Source organism: Oncorhynchus clarkii, chromosome 11 (assembly GCF_045791955.1).
Source record: "Oncorhynchus clarkii lewisi isolate Uvic-CL-2024 chromosome 11, UVic_Ocla_1.0, whole genome shotgun sequence".
In the NCBI taxonomy this organism is placed as follows: Eukaryota; Metazoa; Chordata; class Actinopteri; order Salmoniformes; family Salmonidae; genus Oncorhynchus; species Oncorhynchus clarkii.
The window spans coordinates 10730348-10754229 of NC_092157.1; the positions used below are offsets into that span (position 1 = coordinate 10730348).

The following is a 23882-nucleotide window of genomic DNA, read 5'->3' on the forward strand; positions in this document are numbered from 1 at the left end:
GTTTTGTGCAAGTAGGTTAAATAAGACAAGGACAGATGAAAAATAGTCTTGAGGGCAACATTGATCTGGATGGGAGAGAGGTCCAATCAGCTGACATGGTTTAGATGAACCCAATTATTATATGGGTTTACACATTTTACATTGATGGACCAAAACCACACTGCTCATGAATAAGGAATTAGTCCAATACTTGGTATCTACACAAACATGAATCACTACTTTCCTGAAATTAAGAGAACAGAATTGCAATTACAAAAACAAAGTTTAATTTTTATTTAAAAAAAATATTAGGTATCATTAAAAGAGTCACCTACTGTAACCTAGCAACCCTACCCCATTGAAGGCAAAGCAAAGAAAACAGACATTGTAATAGCGGAGCGTTTCATATAGCCTAATACTGATGAAGTTAACATTATTGACGAGGCATGTTCACCACCAAATGACCTCTTCAAAAAAAAGCCAATACCATTTCACTAATGAGAAATATGAATTATTCAATCAGGTCCATCTAACTGCAAACAGAACCTGGTTAAGATGGCTAAAAATAGAATAATTATAAGATAGAAAAAAAAATTGAATGATTGGATTTTAGATCCTAATTTTGAAAAATGCATGTACTGATCAGATCGGCATATTAAGCTCCAACTGTTTTTCTGTTTGTTCTTGTCGTAAAGAATATCTCCCATGGAATCTAAAGCAGGATTGCACCACATGGAGTTAGATGTTACAGTAATATCCACAGATCCAGACAATTACAGAGGGTGCTTAAAGGCTGTCATTCAAAAAATGTAGGACAGCCGCTCTGCATACTGTGAAGATTATAATCCATATAGAGCTATAGGCCTATATACTGTCTATAGGCCTATATACTGTCTATAGGCCTATTTACTGTCTATAGGCCTATATACTGTCTATAGGCCTATATACTGTCTATAGGCGTATATACTGTCTATAGGCCTATTTACTGTCTATAGGCCTATATACTGTCTATAGGCCTATACACGGCCAGAGTATTACTATTAGAAATGGAGAATACAACCTAGAAAAACCTAGATACAACCTCCAAAAACCTAGATACAACCTCCAAAAACCTACATACAACCTCCAAAAACCTACATACAACCTCCAAAACCCTAGATACAACCTCCAAAAACCTACATACAACCTCCAAAAACCTAGATACAACCTCCAAAAACCTAGATACAACCTCCAAAAACCTTGGATAGCGCTTCACATTAAGCACAGAATAAAGTGGTATAAGGACAATAACAAGTTATGTTCCTAGTTGTTGCTGTAACGTAAAGGTTACAACCAAACCTTTACATAACCCGTGTTAAGTTCCTCTAAACTGCTTATGGTTCAACGCATAGGCTGCATCAGGGAAAGGAACGGCAGTGTTTTGTGAAACTGCATATATCTGTTTCAATGACATTGAATTATCCTGATGACAAAGCAGCAGCACACCTACAAGGCTCCCTGATTGACCTTCAATGGCCCTTCCAGTGCCCACAACAGTGTTACAGGACTTGAACTGGGTCTGATTGTCTCGTCAAAGCCTGTGGTGCTGTCCATGGTGCCCTTGTGCTAAGACACACCTCCTTGAGTCACAAACAAGTGGATGCAGCAAGCTCTGCTAAGCATAAATTACATAAAGCATATCTGATCGTATAAATTAGTCTCCATGCAGTAATTGTGTACTTACACTGCATAGCGGCAGCCTAAAAGTACTGTGAACTCTCTTGGATGAGATAAGGGTGCACAACCGAACGCCTTTATCCTGCCATTGACAGAAATGCCCCAGTAGCTTCACTTTCTTCCTGCTTTGCTCTGAGAAGGCTGCTACTCTGTGACTTGTTCCACTGTAGCCTAAAACAAGGCTGCTACTCTGTGACTGGTTCCACTGTAGCCTAAAAGAAGGCTGCTACTCTGTGACTTGTTCAACTGTAGCCTAAAAGAAGGCTGATACTCTGTGACTTGTTCCACTGTAGTCTAAAAGAAGGCTGCTACTCTGTGACTTGTTCCACTGTAGTCTAAAAGAAGGCTGCTACTCTGTGACTTGTTCCACTGTAGTCTAAAAGAAGGCTGCTACTCTGTGACTTGTTCCACTGTAGCCTACATCCCAGTGATTGAAACACTAGACACAGGAGACCGAAGCCAATTAACTCTTCTCAGCAAGGACACATGGCTGATTACCAACTGTTCACAATCACACAACGCTTTCCAAGAGTACACACAGGGAAACATCCAGGATGGGAAAACGTACAAGATGTATACAAGGGTCCACAGACTGACAAATCGAGACCAAGCATTATCATTTGGATGCCAGGTCCACTGGTCCCCTACAATAATAGCCTGAATATAACACACTATAAACCTTTTGGTTATGATAGGAGATTGTGTATGTGACATTCTCCCACGTAACCTTCCACCTCAGCACAGTAGCAGTATTGTTGCAGTAGTCCGTAGTCAGCATAAAGGCACTTTAAGTCATCCATCAAAGTCATGGGACACGGGGATACGACACATCCACAAGGAAAATGGTACAGATCCACTGCTCCTAGACTGAAGAGATCTATCTATACAAGGTTTAAAAGTGCACTGCCATGCCACTTTCTACTATCCAAAATCTTATAACCGTTGAACATTTTGCTATGTTAAAATGAAAGCTATTTCGCTAATATTGACCAATGGTCGGCTGAGCTCTGGCCAAGATAAAGGATATTGGGCAGGTATTAGTGAAAAGCACAACAGAAATCTGTGCCAGTTTGTTTATTTTCTCTCTGTTTGACATCAACAGGCTTTGAGTGAGTCACCTTCTGAAGAGGCGTCACTGGAACAACAACACAACCCTACCATGCAGCTACTGTAAGGGAAGCCATGACAATCACTATTCTGTGGACCTTACGTCCATGTCCGCTAATCGGAAAGAGTAAGTATTGGTATGGGCACACGTTGAATGACCTACCTCTTCAAATAGGCTATGAAAATAAAGAAGGTTCCAGTTGCCCTGTGACTTTAAACATTTTAAGCAGAGTGGTGCAGGCAGTTATCATAACATCCATCTCATTTCAAGCAGAGTGGTGCAGGCAGTATCGTAACATCCATCTCATTTCAAGCAGAGTGGTGCAGGCAGTTATCATAACATCCATCTCATTTCAAGCAGAGTGGTGCAGGCAGATATCATAACATCCATCTCATTTCAAGCAGAGTGGTGCAGGCAGTTATCATAACATCCATCTCATTTCAAGCAGAGTGGTGCAGGCAGTATCATAACATCCATCTCATTTCAAGCAGAGTGGTGCAGGCAGTATCATAACATCCATCTCATTTCAAGCAGAGTGGTGCAGGCAGTTATCATAACATCCATCTCATTTCAAGCAGAGTGGTGCAGGCAGTTATCATAACATCCATCTCATTTCAAGCAGAGTGGTGCAGGCAGTTATCATAACATCCAGTTCATTTCATGTCAGTCATGGCATTTTCTTGTGGTGCAATTTGTATTTTCTACATCATAAATCAAGTGATGATAAAACAAATCTGACCAATGGTTTATTATACATCTACACACACAAGCACATGCCTATTTTTAACCCCTTTGTGGTGCCCCATAATGAAAGATGAGACCAAAACAAAACACAATCAAAAATAGTAAACAATGGCCAACTACACCTAGATTTTCTGACTCATGTTGCACAATGCACCATCACCTGTGACAGTAGCATCTGCTCTCACTCTCTAACCATGACGTGGGCTGAAAAACGCCCCATCAGACGGGTAAACCAGGGCAAAGCGGCCACATAGGCGCTCTCCTCTCCTCTCTCCTCTCATCTCGGTTCTCCATCTACCGAACAGCCAGGCCACACCCACCGCATTGCAGAAGCACATCCCGAAAACCGAGACCGGAACTTCACGATTGCAAGTCATAACTGTTATACGCCAGTGATATAGTCTAGTCTACCAGCAACAAAACCGCTAGACGTAACGCATTACGCAATAGTAAAGAGCACACAAAAGCGCACAACTCTCAAAACAGAATATAACCGATAACTTTTTGTCTGATGCGCAAGTCTCCGTGCATTATTGTATTATTTGGCCTAGACACTTTTGAACCAGTCGCTACTAGGCAGTAGGCATCGGGCGTTTTGATCACATGGACAATATACAGTATCCCGAGTAAAATTAAACACATACACTAGGCTACACAGCAGCCTATGCATGGTTTCTCAAATTACAATGTGGGACACTGGATACAAAGACTAAAGATAAAGATAAAGATGTACATTTCTATTTGTCTTAAAGGTTAATGTTGCTCTACACCTGAGCAGTTGTTGGTGCAAGGAATCTGCTTCGTCACCTACTGTAAATGATGCGACGCCGGCACGTCACATTTTCAGATGAAAACCTCGATAACGAAACTATTTTCTCTCTTTCCACAATTATTGTGCGACTATTGAATTCAACACATGACTCTCCTTTCTGAAAGATGGAGTTAGTAGCGTTTTACCGGGTATCCTGTGTCCTCCAAAATCTCTGGTCTAAGGTGCAGTTCCTCCACGCTTTAGCTGCAGACCGGTAAAGTCTCCCCTATGTCATCCTGCCACTGCCTGCAGCAGCCAAAATAGCTTGCTACACTCTACACCGGGAAAAACGGAATTCTGGGATAGCCAAGGATGCCCACCTTATGACAAAACACGACCCACCCACAGATGGATAATACCGGGTGCAGGTTTATACTATTATATGTGCGCAAAATCCCCCTCCTCCAATTGAGAGGTCCTAATAAAATAAATAAGAGCTATCACACATTGGAAACTGACCTTGGGGAACACATAGACTACTTATTCAAACTTCTGTAATACTTTTTAGATTACTATTATCTATTAAATAAATCTAAATGAAAAAAATAATTTGCTTCAACTTATTTACATATTGTAGTGAATACCAGGACTTGAAACCAGGTCCAAAACCTGTCAAACCAACACCTTAACTATTATACCAAGAGGTCCAAACTTCTTAACAAAGTTGCTAGTTGTTGGATTAAGGTTGCTACATTAACCCCTTCCCTCAGGAGAGCGTTTCCCCACACTTGTCTCATGCATACACACCTCCCCGATGGCCTCACATGCACCATCCCGCTTCTAACACCATTGTAGCCAATTCGGGAGTTAGCCCTGACCAGGTCTCAAACCCAGCTCGAGCGACTGTCAAGCCAACACCTTAACGGTTACGCCAAGAGGTCCGGCCTTCTTGACGAGGTTGCTAGGTGTTGATTTAAGGTTGAGTTACAACATTGATATTCCACTACATCAGAGTTTGGGATCATAACATGATTATGAGCTATTTGGTTGGGTGGTCCTATATGTTGCATAGTGCCACACCTCAAATCACAGCTGGGCATCGGGTGATGCCATGGGTGCTTCCAAGTTTGAGCTTTTCTGAACAACATATGCATCCTTGAAGCTTTGGTAAACAACTTGCTATAGCTGTAAAGCACTTCTATCTGGCTCTCAGGAAGCACTTGTTAAAGTGGTGGCTTGTGACATAAAAAGTTGAGGAACAAAATTGAGCTAACATAAAAAACAAGCTAATGGGATGACAATCTTTTGAGGTCTGAGCTACCGTCTATCTAAGATGCATAGAACGACATCACAGCTTAAATAGTCTATAACAACACAACTCATAACTACTACCTGAAACCATACACAGCACACCAAATGCATAACATAATGTCTGTCTACTGTTATTGTGCAAAAGACAACCCCGAATCCTGACCTTCAGTTCAGTCTGATAATGACCTTGAGGGGGCCATCTGGGGCCATTTCTATTCAGACAGATTGTCTTGATTCTATTTGCGATATTCATTTATATGAAAATGCCCCTGAAAATACAATTATAATGCTCTGCAGACCTGAGTGCATTAGCTGATATGGTCTGGTGCTATTAATGACCACAAAACCATCAAATTATAAATCAGTTTAGACTGCTCAAAATTAAGATTCATAACAATATTGTGTGTGCAGATTGCTTAGATTAAAAGTTGAATTATGAAGCCAGCAAACATGATTAAACTTAGAAACATTTACGGTCATATTACCAGATCAAACGACGATGAACCTCCCCTTTTATGCTAAAATATGCTAAAAAGTTCTAATTTAATAAAATAATTTGTATGACAGGCATATTACATGTGTAAAATCTTAATTTGATCACCCTGTTGCAGAACTTTTATGAACTGTTGGAAATTAAAAACTTGAAGTGTATTTGAGGTTTAAAAATGCTTCTGAATTGTGTCATTTCCCCTTTGAAATTTCAGACTTGATTTTCCCTTCAGAAAAATACACTAGATGACCAAAAGTATAGCCAAATTGCATGGCTGTGTGTTCGATTTTATACACCTGTCAGCAACAGGTGTGGCTGAAATAGCTGAATACACAAATTTGAAGGAATGTCCACATGCATTATATATATAAAAGCATGTGGACACCCCTTCGAATGAGTGGATTCGGCTATTTCAGCCACACCCGTTGCTGACAGTCCTCACCGCCGAGTGCCAGGCCTCATCGCCCAACATCAGTGCCTGACCTCACTAATGCTCTTGTGGCTGAATTGAAGCAATGTTCCAACATCTAGTGGAAAGCCTTCCCAGAAGAGTGGAGCCCCCCCCCAGCCAAGGGGGGTCCAACTCCATATTAATGCCCATGATTTGGAATGAGATGTTCGATGAGCAGGTGTCCACATACTTTGTGTCAGGTAGTGTACTTTTATATATATATATATAGTGTATATCACAGGAGGTTGGTGGCACCCGTAATTGGGGAGGACAGGCTCGTGGTAATGAGCCCTTCCATTTGCTCCATTCCGGCCGTTATTATGAGAAGTCCTCCCCTCACCAGCCTCCAGTGGTGTGTATCAACGGCTACAAAAATGGCCATTCATTATAATCCACATAACAAGTCACATTTTCTGTTGCTGCAGGATTACTTTCCTGCTGTAGAAAACGGACTCAAATTAAGTTCCTACATCTGTATTAGATAGCTGAAAAGCTAACCCTGAATTAAAAGATGAATAACAGTACACAAACATCCTAAAACTACATTCCCTTAGAAATATCTGACTTGCTGATTTCCAAGTGAAAACGTTATATAATTATATCATTGACCACCCAGGACACTGTCCCAAAAGCACAAGGCATATATTGATAAGTTAACACCTATTAACGGCCTGCTGATCCAGTACGATTAATCTGAAATTGAATTATTAGCTTTTCCAGGGTCTGACTTCTGATGTCATCTCATCTACACAAGTTCCATCAGTTCAAAGAAGAGAGAGTGGGCTGATTGTTGACTATCCTCATACACCCCCCCCCCAACCCCCCCCCCCAAACCACCCTGGGGGGACGTCAAAAAAACAAATTTCGATAGGTGGGATGAGAAGGAAATGGGTTGGAAGGTTCCCAGAGATTGAGCACTCTGACTCAGACCCTTCAGAAAATGTGAAGGGTTGCCTGAGCGGTGCTGACTCCAAGCCTCATTTAGTGGTTGATGCATTTCTGTGAAGGCCAACCTAACTCCTCCAGCTGGCAGCCGAGGTCTGAACGGTGAGCCAGGTTCCTGCAAGTGAGAATGATGCCATATGGTAGCACTAGCTACACTATATATACAGCAGTATGTGAACACCCTTTCAAATGAATGGATTCGTCTATTTAAGCCATGCCCGTCGCTGACAGGGGTATAAAATCGAGCACACAGCCATGCAATCTCCATAGACAAATATTGGCAGTAGAATGGCCTTACTGAAGAGCTCAGTGACTTTCAACGTGGCACCGTCATAGGATGCCACCTTTCCAACAAGTCAATTCATCAAATTTCTGCCCTGATAGAGCTGCCCCGGTCAACTGTAAGTGCTGTTATTGTGAAGAGGAAACGTCTAGGAGCAACAACGGCTCAGCCGCGAAGTGGTAGGCGACACAAGCTCACAGAACGGGACCTCAGAGTGCTGAATCGCGTAGCGCGTAAAAATCGTCTGCTCTCGGTTGCAACACTTATCACCGAGTTCCAAACTGCCTCTGGAAGCAACGTCAGCACAAGAACTGTTCTTCGGCAGCTTCATGAAATGGGTTTCCATGGCCGAGCAGCCACACACAAGCCTAAGAATACCATGCTCAATGCCAAGCGTCTGCTGGAGTGGTGTAAACTCGCCATCATTGGAGCAGTGGAAACGCATTCTCTGGAGTGATGAATAACGGACAAATTTGTGTTTGGCGGATGCCAGGAGAACGCTACCTACTCGATTGCATTGTGCCAACTGTAAAGTTTGGTGGAGGAGGAATAATGATCTGGGGCTGTTTTTCATGGTTCAGGCCCCTTAGTTCCAGTGAAGGGAAATCTTAACGCTACACCATTCAATGGCATTTTAGATGATTCTTTGCTTCCAACTTTGTTGCAACAGTTTGGGGAAGGCCCTTTCCTGTTTCAGCATGACAATGTCCCCATGAACAAAGCGAGGTCCATACAGAAATGGTTTGTTCAGATCGATGTGGAAGAACTTCTGACTGACCTGACCTTAACCCCATCGAACACCTTTGAGATGAATAGGAACGGTGACTGCGAGCCAGGCCTAATCGCCCGACATCAGTACCCGACCTCACTAATACTCTGCAAAACTTTGCAATACCCTGTTGCTGTACTGTAACAACCTGAAACACCCTCTAACACCCTGTTGCTGTACTGCAACACCCTCTAACACCCTACAACATCCTCCAACACCCTGTAACACCCTGTTGCTGTACTGCAACACCCTGATACACCCTCTAACACCCTGTAACACCCTGTTGCTGTACTGCAACACCCTGCAACACCCTCCAACACCCTGTTGCTGTACTGCAACACCCTGTAGCACGCTCAGCACCCTGCAACACCCTCCAACACCCTGTTGCTGTACTGCAACACCCTGTAACACCCTGTAACACCCTGCAACACACTGCAACACCCTGTAACACACTGCAACACACTGCAATACATTGCAGCACTCTGTAAAACCCTGCAACATCCTGTTGCTGTACTGCAACACCCTGTAACACCCTGTAAAACCCTGCAACACACTGCAACACCCTGTAAAAACCTGCACCACCTGTAAAACCCTGCAACACCCTGTGGTGTTAAAACATTGAGCAACGGAAAACAAAGATGCATATTCCTTATTGAACAAGTCCAGGTAGTCCCTACCTGTTTCAGTCATTTTTCTCTCTCCATTTGGTGCCAAATGAACACGACCCGGGTCACCAAGGAAACGCCAGTCAACTCCAGTGTTTCGGGTGTCATTTTGATGGGCTCCTGTCGCTCTTCGTCACAACTGTACGACTCATTAGAATAGACACCTAATTATCGGGTGAAAAATAGGCAAGCCGAGGGGGATTCATTAAACACTTGACTGCATCTGTCGTGAGGGGCAAGTCAATCACGGTTTAATCAGGAACTTAATGACTAAGTATGCTTCAAGAAATACCTGTCAAAACACAAGGTAAGTGAGAAGGTGGAGAGTGAGAAGGTGGAGGAGAAGCAGTGGCAGAGATAAGAACATTGAATTAGCTTTTTAATCATTTTCAAAGACAGAAAACAAACTGTCTTCTAAAACGTGTCTAGTCTGAGCTGAAGCCGACCATGCAAAGCCCTTTATTGTGTTAAGGCCGTTCTTGAATTACATTGGCATTTTGGAAAAAATTTATACAAATCTATCATTTGTATTTATTTAAAAAGTACAGTGCATTCAGAAAGTTCTCCGACCCCTTGACTCTTCCACATTTTGTTACGTTACAGCCTTATTCTAAAATTGATTAAATCGTGTTTCTCCCTCATCAATCTACACACAATACACCATAACGGCAAATGTATTAAAAATAAAAAAGTGAAATGTCACATTTAGATCAGTATTCAGACCCTTTACTCAGTACTTTGTTGAAGCACCTTTGGCAGTGATCACAGCCTCAAGTCTTCTTGGGTGTGACGCTACAAACTTGGCCCACCTGTATTTGGGGAGTTTCTTCTCTTCATTCTTCTCTGCAGATCCTCTCAAGCTCTGTCTTGGTTGGAAGGGGAGCGTCACTGCACAGCTATTTTCAGGTCTCTCCAGAGATGTTAGATTGGGTTCAAGTCTGGGCTCTGGCTGAGCCACTCAAGGATATTCAGAGACTTGTCCCGAAACCACTCCTGCGTTGTCTTGGCTGTGTGTTTAGGGTTGTTATTTTGTTGGAAGGTGAACCTTCACCCCAGTCTGAGGTCCTGAGCGCTCTGGAGCAGGTTTTCATCAAGGATCTCTGTGTACTTTGCTCCATTCATCTTTCCCTCGATCCTGACTAGTCTCCCAGTCCCTGCAGCTGAAAGATATCCCCACAGTATGATACAGGGATGCAAACTGATGAGGGCACAAAAAGGTGACACTTATTTTTTTTGGGCACTGAAACACGCAAAAAAACGCTGCTCGGGGGAAACGCAACAACAAAGAATATGATCTACATAGAACGCTTGTGGCCACACAAAACATCTTAAAGTAGAAATAGAATGAAACAAACAGGCATTCTATTTTTGCTCTATTATAGTGGCCACTATAGTAGACATCGATCAAGTGCACAAGGCTACATGTGTGAAAAAATAACACACACACACACACACACACACACACACACACACACACACACACACACACACACACACACACACACACACACACACACACACACACACACACACACACACACACACACACACACACACACACACACACACACACACACACACACACACGTGTTACTGTCAAGTTCAACATAACAAAAACAATATCTTTGGGCTACACTGCACATTATTGGCATTATTACATTGTACACTTTCTGTCTGTGGACATATGTTCTACAATGTGCCAGCAAAAGTGGGAAAGAGGGAAAGTGTGTGGTGTTCCTTTCACCTCTATAGTGGCATCCAGCTTACAGTAAGCCAGGCCGAGCTCCAGCTACACTTTAAATCAAATCAAATCAAATGTATTTATATAGCCCTTCGTACATCAGCTGATATCTCAAAGTGCTGTACAGAAACCCAGCCTAAAACCCCAAACAGCAAGCAATGCAGGTGTAGAAGCACGGTGGCTAGGAAAAACTCCCTAACCCTGAATCCACTTGTTTAACAAGCAACGCCTCATTTTCACCATATTCTCTCATTCTGAAAATTAACCATATACTGTAGAGGGAAAACATTAGTTAACAGATAGTGGTTAGTTCGTTAACTAGTTAACTAGTTGGTGACGATAAGCAGAAATAAGGGAGTACCATCTCTCGTTGTAGTCGATGTGAGTTTCTCTTTCAAACAATCCCCTTGTACACAGCCAATAGCTAACTAGCTAACGTTAGCCAAAGCAAGCTATCTAGCTACTGATAGTGCAACCCTAAGTGACAGTAAATCAAATCAAAGTTTATTTGTCACGTGCGTCAAATACAACAGGTGTAGTAGACCTTACAGTGAAATGCTGAATACAACAGGTGTAGTAGACTTTACAGTGAAATGCTTACTTACCTGCCCTTCACCAACAATGCAGTTTTTAAGTAAAAAAATAGGTATTAGGTAAACAATAATTAGGTAAAGAAATGTAAAAAAAAAAAAAAACAGTCGCTATAAACAGGTGGTACAGGTACAGAGTGCGGGTGCACTGGTTAGTCGGGCTATTTGAGGTAATATGTACATGTAGGATCAGTTAAAGTGAGTCTTATGCTTGGGGGTAAAAGCTGTTGAGAAGCTTTTGGTCCTAGACTTGGTGCTCTGGTACCGCTTGCCATGCGGTAGCAGAGAGAACAGTCTATGACTGGGGTGGCTGGAGTCTTTGACAATTTCTAGGGCCTTCCTCTGACACCGCCTGGTATAGAGGTCCTGGATGGCAGGCAGCTTAGCCCCAGTGATGTACTGGGCCGTACATACTACCCTCTGTAGTGCCTTGCGGTCGCAGGCAGAGCAGTTGCCGTACCAGGCAGTGATGCAACCAGTCAGGATGCTCTCGATGTTGCAGCTGTAGAACCTTTTGGAATCATGAATCTCTGACGTTTGTAACTGGTTTGGCGTTACGATATTCGATCTCGACCAAAAAAAACAATACTGTGTAAGTCGTGTAGACGCTAGCCAAAGGTGGAAACACCAACAATATTTTTCACCACCTGAAAACCTTGCATGTGCGCGAATATGAAGAATCTACCAGAATGCGTGCAACAAACCCCCGAGACATCTTCTACAGACCCTCACTCAGCTATCACGCAAGGCATCATTCGTTAGTGGTACTCCCTATGACAAGAAGAGCAACAAGTGGAATTAGATAATGAGTGCAGTTACGTATCACATAGCGAAAGACATGGAACCAATTCAAACTGTGGAGGAAGTCGGTTTCAGAAAGTTGATTCGAACTTCAGACCCAAGATACAAGATCGCGAGCCACAGAATGTCGGGACAGAGTTGCCAACGGAATCCGTAACACTGCATTCTTCTCTCCCACTGCCGACTTTCGGTCAAACAAGTTGGCCCTCTGAGAGAGCATTTAGCACTAAGGGCAATGTGTACTTTAAATATTTTTGTATAACATTTTACTGCATATTTATTTAACTCGTATACCTTTGTTAATGTTTCAAGTTTGCACAGGTTTTCCACAGAAGTAAAAAAATATATATATATATATATATATATATATATATATATATATATAAAAAAAAATTGCAATGCCCCCTTTCTGTTTCTACAAGGATAAAGCAATATCATAATTTTTTTAAACGTTTTTTTTTAAACAATTTATCGTGATATTACATTGTTATCGTCCGGACAGTGGAAAATATTGTGATATGAATTTTTGTTCATATCGACAACCCCTAGGTGGTATACAGAAGACGGCCCTATTTGGGAAAAGACCAAGTCCATATTATGGCAAGAACAGCTCAAATAAGTAAAGAGAAATGACAGTCCAACATTACTTTAAGACATGAAGGTCAGTCAATCCGGAAAATGTCAAGAACTCTGAAAGTTTCTTCAAGTGCAGTCGCAAAAAACATCAAGTGCTTTGATGAAACTGGCTCTCATGAGGACCGCTACAGGAAAGGAAGACCCAGAGTTACCTCTGCTGCAGAGGATAAGTTCATTACAGTTACCAGCCTCAGAAATTGCAGTCCAAATAAATGCTCCACAGAGTTTAAGTAACAGACACATCTCAACATCAACTGTTCAGAGGAGACTGTGTGAATCAGGCCTTCATGGTTGAATTGCTGCAAAGAAACCACAACTAAAGCACACCAATAATAAGAAGAGACTTGCTTGGGCCAAGAAACACGAGCAATGGACATTAGACCGGTGGAAATCTGTCCTTTGGTCTGATGAGTCCAAATTTGAGATTTTTTGGTTCCAACCGCCGTGTCTTGTAAGATGCAGAGTAGGTGAACGGATGATCTCTGCATGTGTTGTTCCCACCATGAAGCATGGAAAAGGAGGTGTGATGGTATGGGGGTGCTTTTGCTGGTGATACTGACAGTGATTTATTTAGAATTCAAGGCACACAGATAGCCCTTACACAGCATGGAGGTGTGTTGGGTCATTGTCCTATTGAAAAACAAATGTCAGTCTCACTAAGCGCAAACCAGATGGGATGGCGTATCGCTGCAGAAGGCTGTGGTAGCCATGCTATCTGGTTTGCGCTTAGTGGGACTGACATTTGTTTTTCAACAGGACAATGACCCAACACACCTCCAGGCTGTGTAAGGGCTATCTGACCAAAGAGAGTGATGGAGTGCCCTATCAGATGACCTGGCCTCCATAATCACCCGACCTCAACCCAATTGAGATGGTTTGGGATGAGTTGGACCGCAGTGTGAAGGAAAAGCAGCCAACAAGTGCTCAGCATATGTGGGAACTCCTTCAAGACTGTTGGAAAAGCATTCCAGGTAGAGCTGGCTGAGAGAATGCCAAGAATGTGCAAAGCTGTCATCAAGGCAAAGGGTGGCTACTTTGAAGAATCTCAAATATAAAATATATTTGGATTTTTTGAACACTTTTTTGGTTACGACGTGATTCATGATAATACAGGTGTTATTTCATAGTTTGATGTCTTCACTATTATTCTACAATGTAGAAAATAGTCCAAATAAAGAAAAACCTTTGAATGAGTACAGTAGGTGTGTCCAAACTTTTGACTGGTACTGTATGTTTTCTTATTAAATAACAGTTAAATAAAAAGGAACATTTATTATGTTTCTGTCATTAAAAAGTGTTTTTATATGGTGCCAAAATCAGCATTTACCACCGCAATTTAAGAATTCCCTGTTAGTGTTACAGTGGATACGCCTACGTTTTGTCTGCCATAAGTGGCTAATCCATGGAAAATTCCATGATGCCATGTTTCAACTGCAAGTCTTTCAGGAAAGCACAAATATACTGTAGCAGGGTTGTAATGAATGAGAGTGATGCTGTACAATTTTCCCTCATTTTCAGAGAGCAACTATTACGCCATCTTCCTTCCCTTGTTGCTATGTAACATGGGTATGGTACTGTTGCTATGTAACATGGGTATGATACTGTTGCTTTGTAACATGGGTATGGTACTGTTGCTTTGTAACATGGGTATGGTCCTGTTGCTATGTAACATGGGTATGGTCCTGTTGCTATGTAACATGGGTATGGTACTGTTGCTATGTAACATGGGTATGGTACTGTTGCTATGTAACATGGGTATGGTACTGTTGCTTTGTAACATGGGTATGGTACTGTTACCATGTAACATCGGTATTGTACTGTTACCATGTAACATCGGTATTGTACTGTTACCATGTAACATCGGTATTGTACTGTTACCATGTAACATCGGTATTGTACTGTAGGACTACATGCAGCAATGTACCAAACATACTGTATGAGGCAATCTTCAGTAAGAACAGAGATCTGATCCACATTCTACACTAATAACATCTAATCAAGAATTCTGTTTCAAATCCACAGTAAGTCTTCACAAGACTCCAAAATGGAAACGATGCTCAGCCCACAACAGACAGAAAAATATCCACTGAATGACTGAGAACTCCACAAAGACCTAATTATCTTGTAATCAAAGACAATATAACAACGCAATCAAAGTTATTGTAGAGGCTGATAATCCATTCATATTTGGACAATGGCAAGCTCTTTGTGAAACTCTAGTATCAGTGTTGACAAAAGTAGAAAATGGTTAAATTAGGCTAAACTGTGATGTGACAGAAGGAAATTTGTGTGAGCATGTGTTTGACAGAAAATATGTATGTGCGAGAGACACAACAAACTCAGATAGCACAGATATCTCTGGCCAACAAATGCATTGAGAATATGCAGTTTACACACTGTTTGCTAATTGGCAAGATGTCTCACAGATGTGTGTAGAATACCTACATTCTAAATTCTACAGTTCTACATCGTATATACGACGGCCAGGCGTCAACATTCCATTCTGATATCTCAGCGACGTCTTCCCAATGTGCAAACGCTCTCCACACTATATATTCCAAACACATGTTGATACTTTGGCCAAAGGTGTTTACTGGGAAGGGAGCCCTTGGGATTTACTGGGAAGGGAGCTCTTGGGATTTATTGTATGCTGTGGTCCTGTATGGCTCAGTTGGTAGACCATGGCGCTTACACCGCCAGGGCTGTGGGTAAGTCACTTTGGATAAAAGTGTCTGCTAAATAGCATATATTATTATTATACTGGCAGTGGTAATATCCCTGAACAATATGGCTATAATGGGTCGGATTGTGACAACCAACCTGACATTGTTTTATAATGGAGTTGATTGTGACAACCAACCCCACATTCCATGTGACATACATCCCCAACCACCCCCCAATGCTAATGAAGATGCTAGTAACCACATGGCTTGACTTAGTAACTCAGAAATAGGTTTGAAATACAGCACTCCCTTTCCTATTTTCAACAAACATAGTTGTTCATAGATACTCCCATAAAGTAAACATATACAAAGAAAATACCAATATATATATATATATTTTCTTTTACCTTTGAAAAACACAAATTCCCCTCACTTCAATATTTTGTCACGCTCACATGAATTGAGTTCTTTCAAAGAATTCATCAATTTTAACCTTAAAAATATTACACAGCTCCATTTAGATTGGAAGTAATTAGCACTGTGAGACAACCAACCCAGGTCTCCCCTATACACATCGACCAGGGATGGTAAACTTTGATAGGAGTGGGGGCCACAACATTTTTCATTAATCATTGAGGGGCTGCAGTTGCTCCCGGGTCTGTGTACCCACATCCATACTCCCACACTGCGAGCAAAACATTTTAGTGGCCCCTTATTGACAGCGCAGAATTAGATTTTTTTTTTTAGTGGCCCCTTATTGACAGCGCAGAATTTTTAAAAACATTTTAGACTTCATTTTGTGCAATTCTACTCACTTTGTCTTGGAGTGTAGAGAAAATGTTGCAGTTTTAAAGCAAGTTTTCTACAATTCAACACATTTTGCCATGTGGCAGAGAGAAGGGTTAACAATTTTATAACTAAATTCATGCAATTCTACATATTTTGAAATAGGGTGGAGAAAAATGTTTGCAGTTTTAATTAATATGATATCTGAGTGAGACTGACTAACAAAATCAGTGGGTGTCACCCCAGCCGGTACTTCAACCATGATAACAAGTTTAGATAGCTGGCTGCTAAACTAATTTAGCAATCTAAAAAATGTTAGCTGACATGAGCTATCAGTGTGTCATGATGTTGGCCTGGGGGTAGGTTTATGACAGTCATAAATACCTCTCCCCCCTTTTTCCTCTCTCTACCCTACTGATGTTACATTTGAAACCCCCTTGGTTAACATAGAGATTCTGGGAACATCAGAAGGTGGGGGGAAATGAACTATATTCTGGTAATCCGACCAATTGAACATATGCGGTGGTACTTAATGAATATGATGTCAGTTCAGTTGTCATCTGAGACATTCTCATCAATGATAAGATGACATAAACACTACAGTGGAAAGTCTACACATCAGAGTTATCGGATTCACATGGAATTGTTGTTCAATTTAAATGTTTGAATATGAAATTATTTGTGATGGGATGAAATGTGATTTTAGCTTCTAAAATGGGGTTGGGGTTTTCATGAGTGAATTATGCCCGACTCATTGGCCTGCCAACGTGAAGAGACATAGGTTGTAAACTATGAAACACACCCCTTTTCTCCCTCCACTATATAAGCCCTTGACGAAAATGTAACCTCCTGTTCCGAGGCTGTGAGGACGACGGTCCGATGTCAGAATGGTTCAGATAATAACTACAGAACGAAGCCAACATCAGCGTGAGCTTTGGTTGCGAATGGTATGAACTTTGAACTCTTATTCACTACAGAAGTGATACCTCCTAGCCGTTGAGTTAGCAACAGCAGCTGCAAACGAGGGTTAGGAAGGAACAGACAGAGTATCCCGTCTATCACACAACGACGTTACTACAACGTATTCAATTGACCACCAGAGACATTCTTCAAAGGACAAAGGACTTGGTTGGGCAACACGGCCTTCCATCTACCACCAACCTACCGAAGCGCAGCTCAGAGTAAATATTTATTGCATTTTCCTTTTCCAAATGGCCGGTAATTTAGAATGCATAAGATACTGTATTTACGATAGCACAGCTTCTTCCTTTGGTCCTCAGTCTTCCCGCTCTTTCACTCAACCCCAGCCCTTTTCTTTTGTGTAACCAGCTGTCATATCTGTTCCGCTAGGAACGTTTTCCTTTATGACGTCATTTGTAATCAAGGTATGATTAATTCTGTGTATATGTAATTCTGTGTGATTAGTTAGGTATTTACTAAATAAATAATGAAACCCAATTTTGTATTGCTGATTCAACTTGTTAGCCAGGGTTAGTGAAGATAACCAAGAATTTACAACTTTCAGATGAGACTGAATTAAGGTGACGATTAATATTGACTGCTATTGATGTAAAATATTACTAGGTCTTTAAGAGTTTATTCGGAAGATAACACCTCTATAAAAATTATTTTGTGGTGCCCCGACTCTCTAGTTAATTACATTTACATGATTAGCTCAATCAGGTAATATTAATTACGGATAAATTATTTTATAGAATAGCATGTCATATCACTTAATCCGGCATAGCCAAAGACACGACAAGTGTAACAAGGGGAAAAGTGTTGATGCACAACCACATTTTGAAACTGTGAATTCTTACAGAGTGTACTCAAGTGTAAGGATCTGAATGGAGTACACATTTAAATGTTTCTTCACGGACGATCATAATAATTTTAGCCTGCCAGTGTCAGTAGCCCAGTATTCCATTGTCAGTATCCCACGAGTCGAATAGAAACCCATCACATCGCCAATCACACTTTAGATGAGAGTGTGTGTGTGTGTGTGTGTGTAGCAAGTGAGTGAGCGAAATAACGGAAGAGAGAAGATGAAGGGAGCCCTGAATCCTGTTATTACGAGCTGTTCTGGCAGGCAATATAACCAGACGTGATAATGACTGTACGGACAAAATGTACGACTGTTTCCTGAGAGCAAGTCAGCATGGCACTATGTTTGTTTAGAAAACACTTGATGAATTTCATATCGTAAGCATTCCATGTCATGCTATTGATGTATTGCTGATGGGGTCGTATCCATCTGCTGCCAGCAGGATACTGCCATGTAATAGTGTGAAGAGGCTGTGGGAGAGAGGCTAAATCAGATTGTGCTGAAGTGGTGCCCAAGGCTAAGAGAGCCACTCTCCAGGGTCAACCTATAACAGGGCTAAAACACCATCACTTTCTCTTACCTGAGAATATAGGCCGGGTAATCGTCACTTAGCCTCTCCAAAAAAAAAGCCCTATACACAAATCATCGGTTATCAACGAAATACATCAATTATGTCTCAAATTCCTCAACGTGTTAGTGTGGTCCAAGCACAGATACAGTATCCCGCTGTCAACAACATTCTATCAACATTCAATCAACATTCAATCAACATTCAATACCTCCCAACTGCCCTAGAAGCTGCCCTTTCCCTTGATGATTACACTGTCTCTTCACACCCTGCAGAATCTGTCCAGCCTATGACCAATCCAGACACACATTGTCCAAAACTGTGATTTAGCCATTGGATTACAGCTAATCTGGATGACTGTAGTAAACCCCCAATCCCTCGCCACCAACAGATTAGTGTTCCATTTCAAATGAACACAGTCACCTGCATTACTGTTGCACACTACTGTGCCCTTAATGTCAAGGATAGAAGCAAGAATGAAATGAAAAACACATCAGTGTGTCAGTAATACCAAGATTTGTCTGATAAACCAGGAGGACTAGGATCCATTTTGTTAGACTAAAACCTTTTGACACAAACAGTGACAAAAACTATTTGTGACCCATGAGGGAATCAAACCCACAGGCCTGGCATTACCAGCACAATGCTTTAACCCACAGGCTTGGTTACCAGCACCATGATCTAACCCACAGGCCTGGTTACCAGCACCCTAATCTAACCCATATGCGTGGTTACCAGCACTATGATCTAACCCACAGGCCTGGTTACCAGCACTCTGATCTAACCCACAGGCCTGGTTACCAGCACACTGATCTAACCCACAGGCCTGGTTACCAGCACTCTGATCTAATCCACAGGCCTGGTTACCAGCACTCTGACCTAACCCACAGGCCTGGCATTACCAGCACCATGATCTAACCCACAGGCCTGGCATTACCAGCACCATGGTCTAACCCACAGGCCTGGTTACCAGCACCATGATCTAACCCACAGGCCTGGCATTACCAGCACCATGATCTAACCCACAGGCCTGGTTACCAGCACCATGATCTAACCCACAGGCCTGGCATTACCAGCATCCTGATCTAACCCACAGGCCTGGTTACCAGCACCATGATCTAACCCACAGTCCTGGTTACCAGCACCATGATCGAACCCATATGCCTGGTTACCAGCATCCTGATCTAACCCACAGGCCTGGTTACCAGCATCCTGATCTAACCCATATGCCTGGTTACCAGCATCCTGATCTAACCCATATGCCTGGTTACCAGCATCCTGATCTAACCCATATGCCTGGTTACCAGCACCATGATCTAACCCACAGGCCTGGTTACCAGCACCATGATCTAACCCACAGGCCTGGTTACCAGCACCATGATCTAACCCACAGGCCTGGTTACCAGCACCATGATCTAACCCATATGCCTGGTTACCAGCACCATGATCTAGCCCATATGCCTGGTTACCAGCACCATGATCTAACCCACAGGCCTGGTTACCAGCACCATGATCTAACCCACAGGCCTGGTTACCAGCACCATGATCTAACCCATATGCCTGGTTACCAGCACCATGATCTAACCCATATGCCTGGTTACCAGCACCATGATCTAACCCACATGCCTGGTTACCAGCATCATGATCTAAACCCACATGGTTACCAGCACCATGCCTGGTTACCAGCATCCTGATCTAACCCACAGGCCTGGTTACCAGCACCAGATCTAACCCACATACCAGCACCATGATCTAACCCACAGTCCTGGTTACCAGCACCATGATCTAAACCATATGCCTGGTTACCAGCATACCAGCACCATGATCTAACCCACAACCAGCACCATGATCTAAACCATATGCCTGGTTACCAGCATCCTGATCTAACCCACAGTCCTGGTTACCAGCACCATGATCTAAACCATATGCCTGGTTACCAGCATCCTGATCTAACCCACAGGCCTGGTTACCAGCACCATGATCTAACCCATATGCCTGGTTACCAGCACCATGATCTAACCCATATGCCTGGTTACCAGCACCATGATCTAACCCATATGCCTGGTTACCAGCACCATGATCTAACCCATATGCCTGGTTACCAGCACCATGATCTAACCCACAGGCCTGGTTACCAGCACCATGATCTAACCCATATGCCTGGTTACCAGCACCATGATCTAACCCATATGCCTGGTTACCAGCACCATGATCTAACCCATATGCCTGGTTACCAGCACCATGATCTAACCCATATGCCTGGTTACCAGCACCATGATCTAACCCATATGCCTGGTTACCAGCACCATGATCTAACCCACAGTCATTTAAACCACAACTAATACAAAAAAATGAAGAATCGGTAAGAAAGTGTAATATCAGGAGCGACAGATTGATTCGCTAGATGAAGGGAAGGGAAAGCCACAGGGCCATAAAACAACATTACAGACTGGTCTGCTTCTCCCATCCATCCTCTTTATGGACCCAGCAGCTGAACTGGTGTGTTAGAATTCTCCTCCTGTCTTCACGAGACTGGACTCCATTCAACCAACACACCACCACCACCACCATGCTTAATTCACGAGTTCAATGTCCCATTAAGTAACATGCATACATGCATTACACTGACTGTACATGGCTATTTACATACTGTTAGACTGATAAAGCATCACTCCTTGTCTCCTCTCCTTGTCTCCTCTCCTTCATGTTGACTGAAAACACAGGATAAGTCAAAGGAATATCGAGAATGATCACCAATTTACTTTCACCTATCTTGTGCTTGAATGTCACTGCAGAGGAAAGGACTGGTTAAATAGATCCTCAATTATTCACAGCGTGGGGTGAGTCCAGCACAAAGCAGACACGTGTCTTCATTCAACAAAGAGAGAGATGATAGCTACTGGCTGATAGTGATGTAATCGGTAATCTGTCTGTCTGTCTGTCTGTCTGTCTGTCTGTCTGTCTGTCTGCATGGTGCGTACAGAAGAGATGACACTGTCTGTCTGTCTGTCTGTCTGTCTGTCTGTCTGCATGGTGCGTACAGAATAGATGACACTGTCTGTCTGTCTGTCTGTCTGTCTGTCTGTCTGTCTGTCTGTCTGTCTGTCTGTCTGTCTGACTGTCTGTATGTCTGCATGGTGCGTACAGAAGAGATGACACTGTCTGTCTGTCTGTCTGTCTGTCTGACTGTCTGCATGGTGCGTACAGAAGAGATGACACTGTCTGTCTGTCTGTCTGACTGTCTGCATGGTGCGTACAGAAGAGATGACACTGTCTGTCTGTCTGTCTGACTGTCTGTCTGTCTGTCTGTCTGTCTGCATGGTGCGTACAGAAGAGATGACACTGTCTGTCTGTCTGTCTGTCTGTCTGTCTGACTGTCTGCATGGTGCGTACAGAAGAGATGACACTGTCTGTCTGTCTGACTGTCTGTCTGTCTGTGTGTCTGTCTGCATGGTGCGTACAGAAGAGATGACACTGTCTGTCTGTCTGTCTGACTGTCTGTCTGTCTGCATGGTGTGTACAGAAGAGATGACACTGTCTGTCTGTCTGTCTGACTGTCTGCATGGTGCGTACAGAAGAGATGACACTGTCTGTCTGTCTGTCTGTCTGTCTGACTGTCTGTCTGTCTGTCTGACTGCATGGTGCGTACAGAAGAGATGACACTGTCTGTCTGTCTGTCTGTCTGTCTGTCTGTCTGATGACACTGTCTGTCTGTCTGTCTGACTGTCTGTCTGCATGGTGCGTACAGAAGAGATGACACTGTCTGTCTGACTGTCTGCATGGTGCGTACAGAAGAGATGACACTGTCTGTCTGTCTGTCTGTCTGTCTGTCTGACTGTCTGTCTGTCTGACTGTCTGTCTGACTGTCTGTCTGACTGTCTGCATGGTGCGTACAGAAGGGATGACACTGTCTGTCTGTCTGTCTGTCTGTCTGCATGTGCGTACAGAAGAGATGACACTGTCTGTCTGTCTGTCTGACTGTCTGTCTGACTGTGTGCATGGTGCGTACAGAAGAGATGACACTGTCTGTCTGTCTGTCTGACTGTCTGACTGTCTGCATGGTGCATACAGAAGAGATGACACTGTCTGTCTGACTGTCTGTCTGTCTGCATGATGCGTACAGAAGAAATTACACTGTCTGTCTGTCTGCATGGTGCGTACAGAAGAGGTGACACTGTCTGTCTGTCTGACTGTCTGTCTGCATGGTGCGTACAGAAGAGATGACACTGTAGGTCTGTCTGTCTGTCTGTCTGTGTGTGTGTGTGTGTGTGTGTGTGTGTGTTTGTGTGGTCCCCCCATGTAGGTACTGCTGTTGAGTCAGTCAGAGCAGACATGGCCCATGGTGAGGAGGAGTGGAGTAGCTCAGTGTCACGTTCTAGGGATGGTTACACACACAAGCTTAGTCCCACACACACTGACTGAGGTGATGGAACACTCCTCTTCCATGCTCCAGACTTCCTTTTATTTCTCCCGGCACTCTATCTAATAAGACAGAGACTATAATTGCTTTGCTGAGCAAATGGGCTCTGGCTCTGGCAGCCCCTCAACACAGACCACCTTTAATGATGTCTGAAACCTCCAACAGACTTTTACAGTGGACTCAATGTGAAGAGTGGGCACAATTTGTTGGAGAGAAAGCCAATCACAGCACAGCCAGCCAAATGAGAAGTGGAACCTACAGAGGATCGTCAAAACGCCACGACGTGTGTGTCTCGACAAAGTAGGCTACCCCATCCTCTTTCTGTATTAATAAAATATCTATTAAAAAGTAAAGTCCACGAGGACTGCCACTCCTAAAAGAAAAGTGTGTTTTTGTCACGAACATCCATCTAGAGTACCTATTTGCATTCATTATGTAAGCTCTCCAAGCAGCTGAACTGACGCTGAAAAGCTTTTTGAGTTGATCTAGTCCACAGCTGAGGATACCAATGTTTACCCATTCACCACTAAATACACAACAGGCTACCCAGGCATCATTCTACAGACAGGGGCACGTCGACAGTGGGGTTATGTCATTAGTGCTTCCCTGTACTTTTCTGTTTCTCACGCTCGATTCCTGT

General features: G+C 42.9%; 1 protein-coding gene across 16 annotated transcripts in view; it reads right to left on the reverse strand.

Annotated features, from left to right (window-relative positions):
- Window positions 1-23882, reverse strand: part of LOC139420190 (band 4.1-like protein 3) — a 129030-nt gene that overhangs the window by 94528 nt on the left and 10620 nt on the right. The window contains exon 1 of one of the 16 annotated variants that reach the window (XM_071170001.1): window positions 4505-4602. The exons of 14 other annotated variants lie outside the window; for them this stretch is intronic. The gene's annotated coding sequence lies outside the window, so the exon portion shown is untranslated. Of the gene's footprint in view, window positions 1-4504; window positions 4603-23882 lie in introns of those variants that run through there. One more of the 16 variants, XM_071169991.1, reaches the window with a different exon arrangement.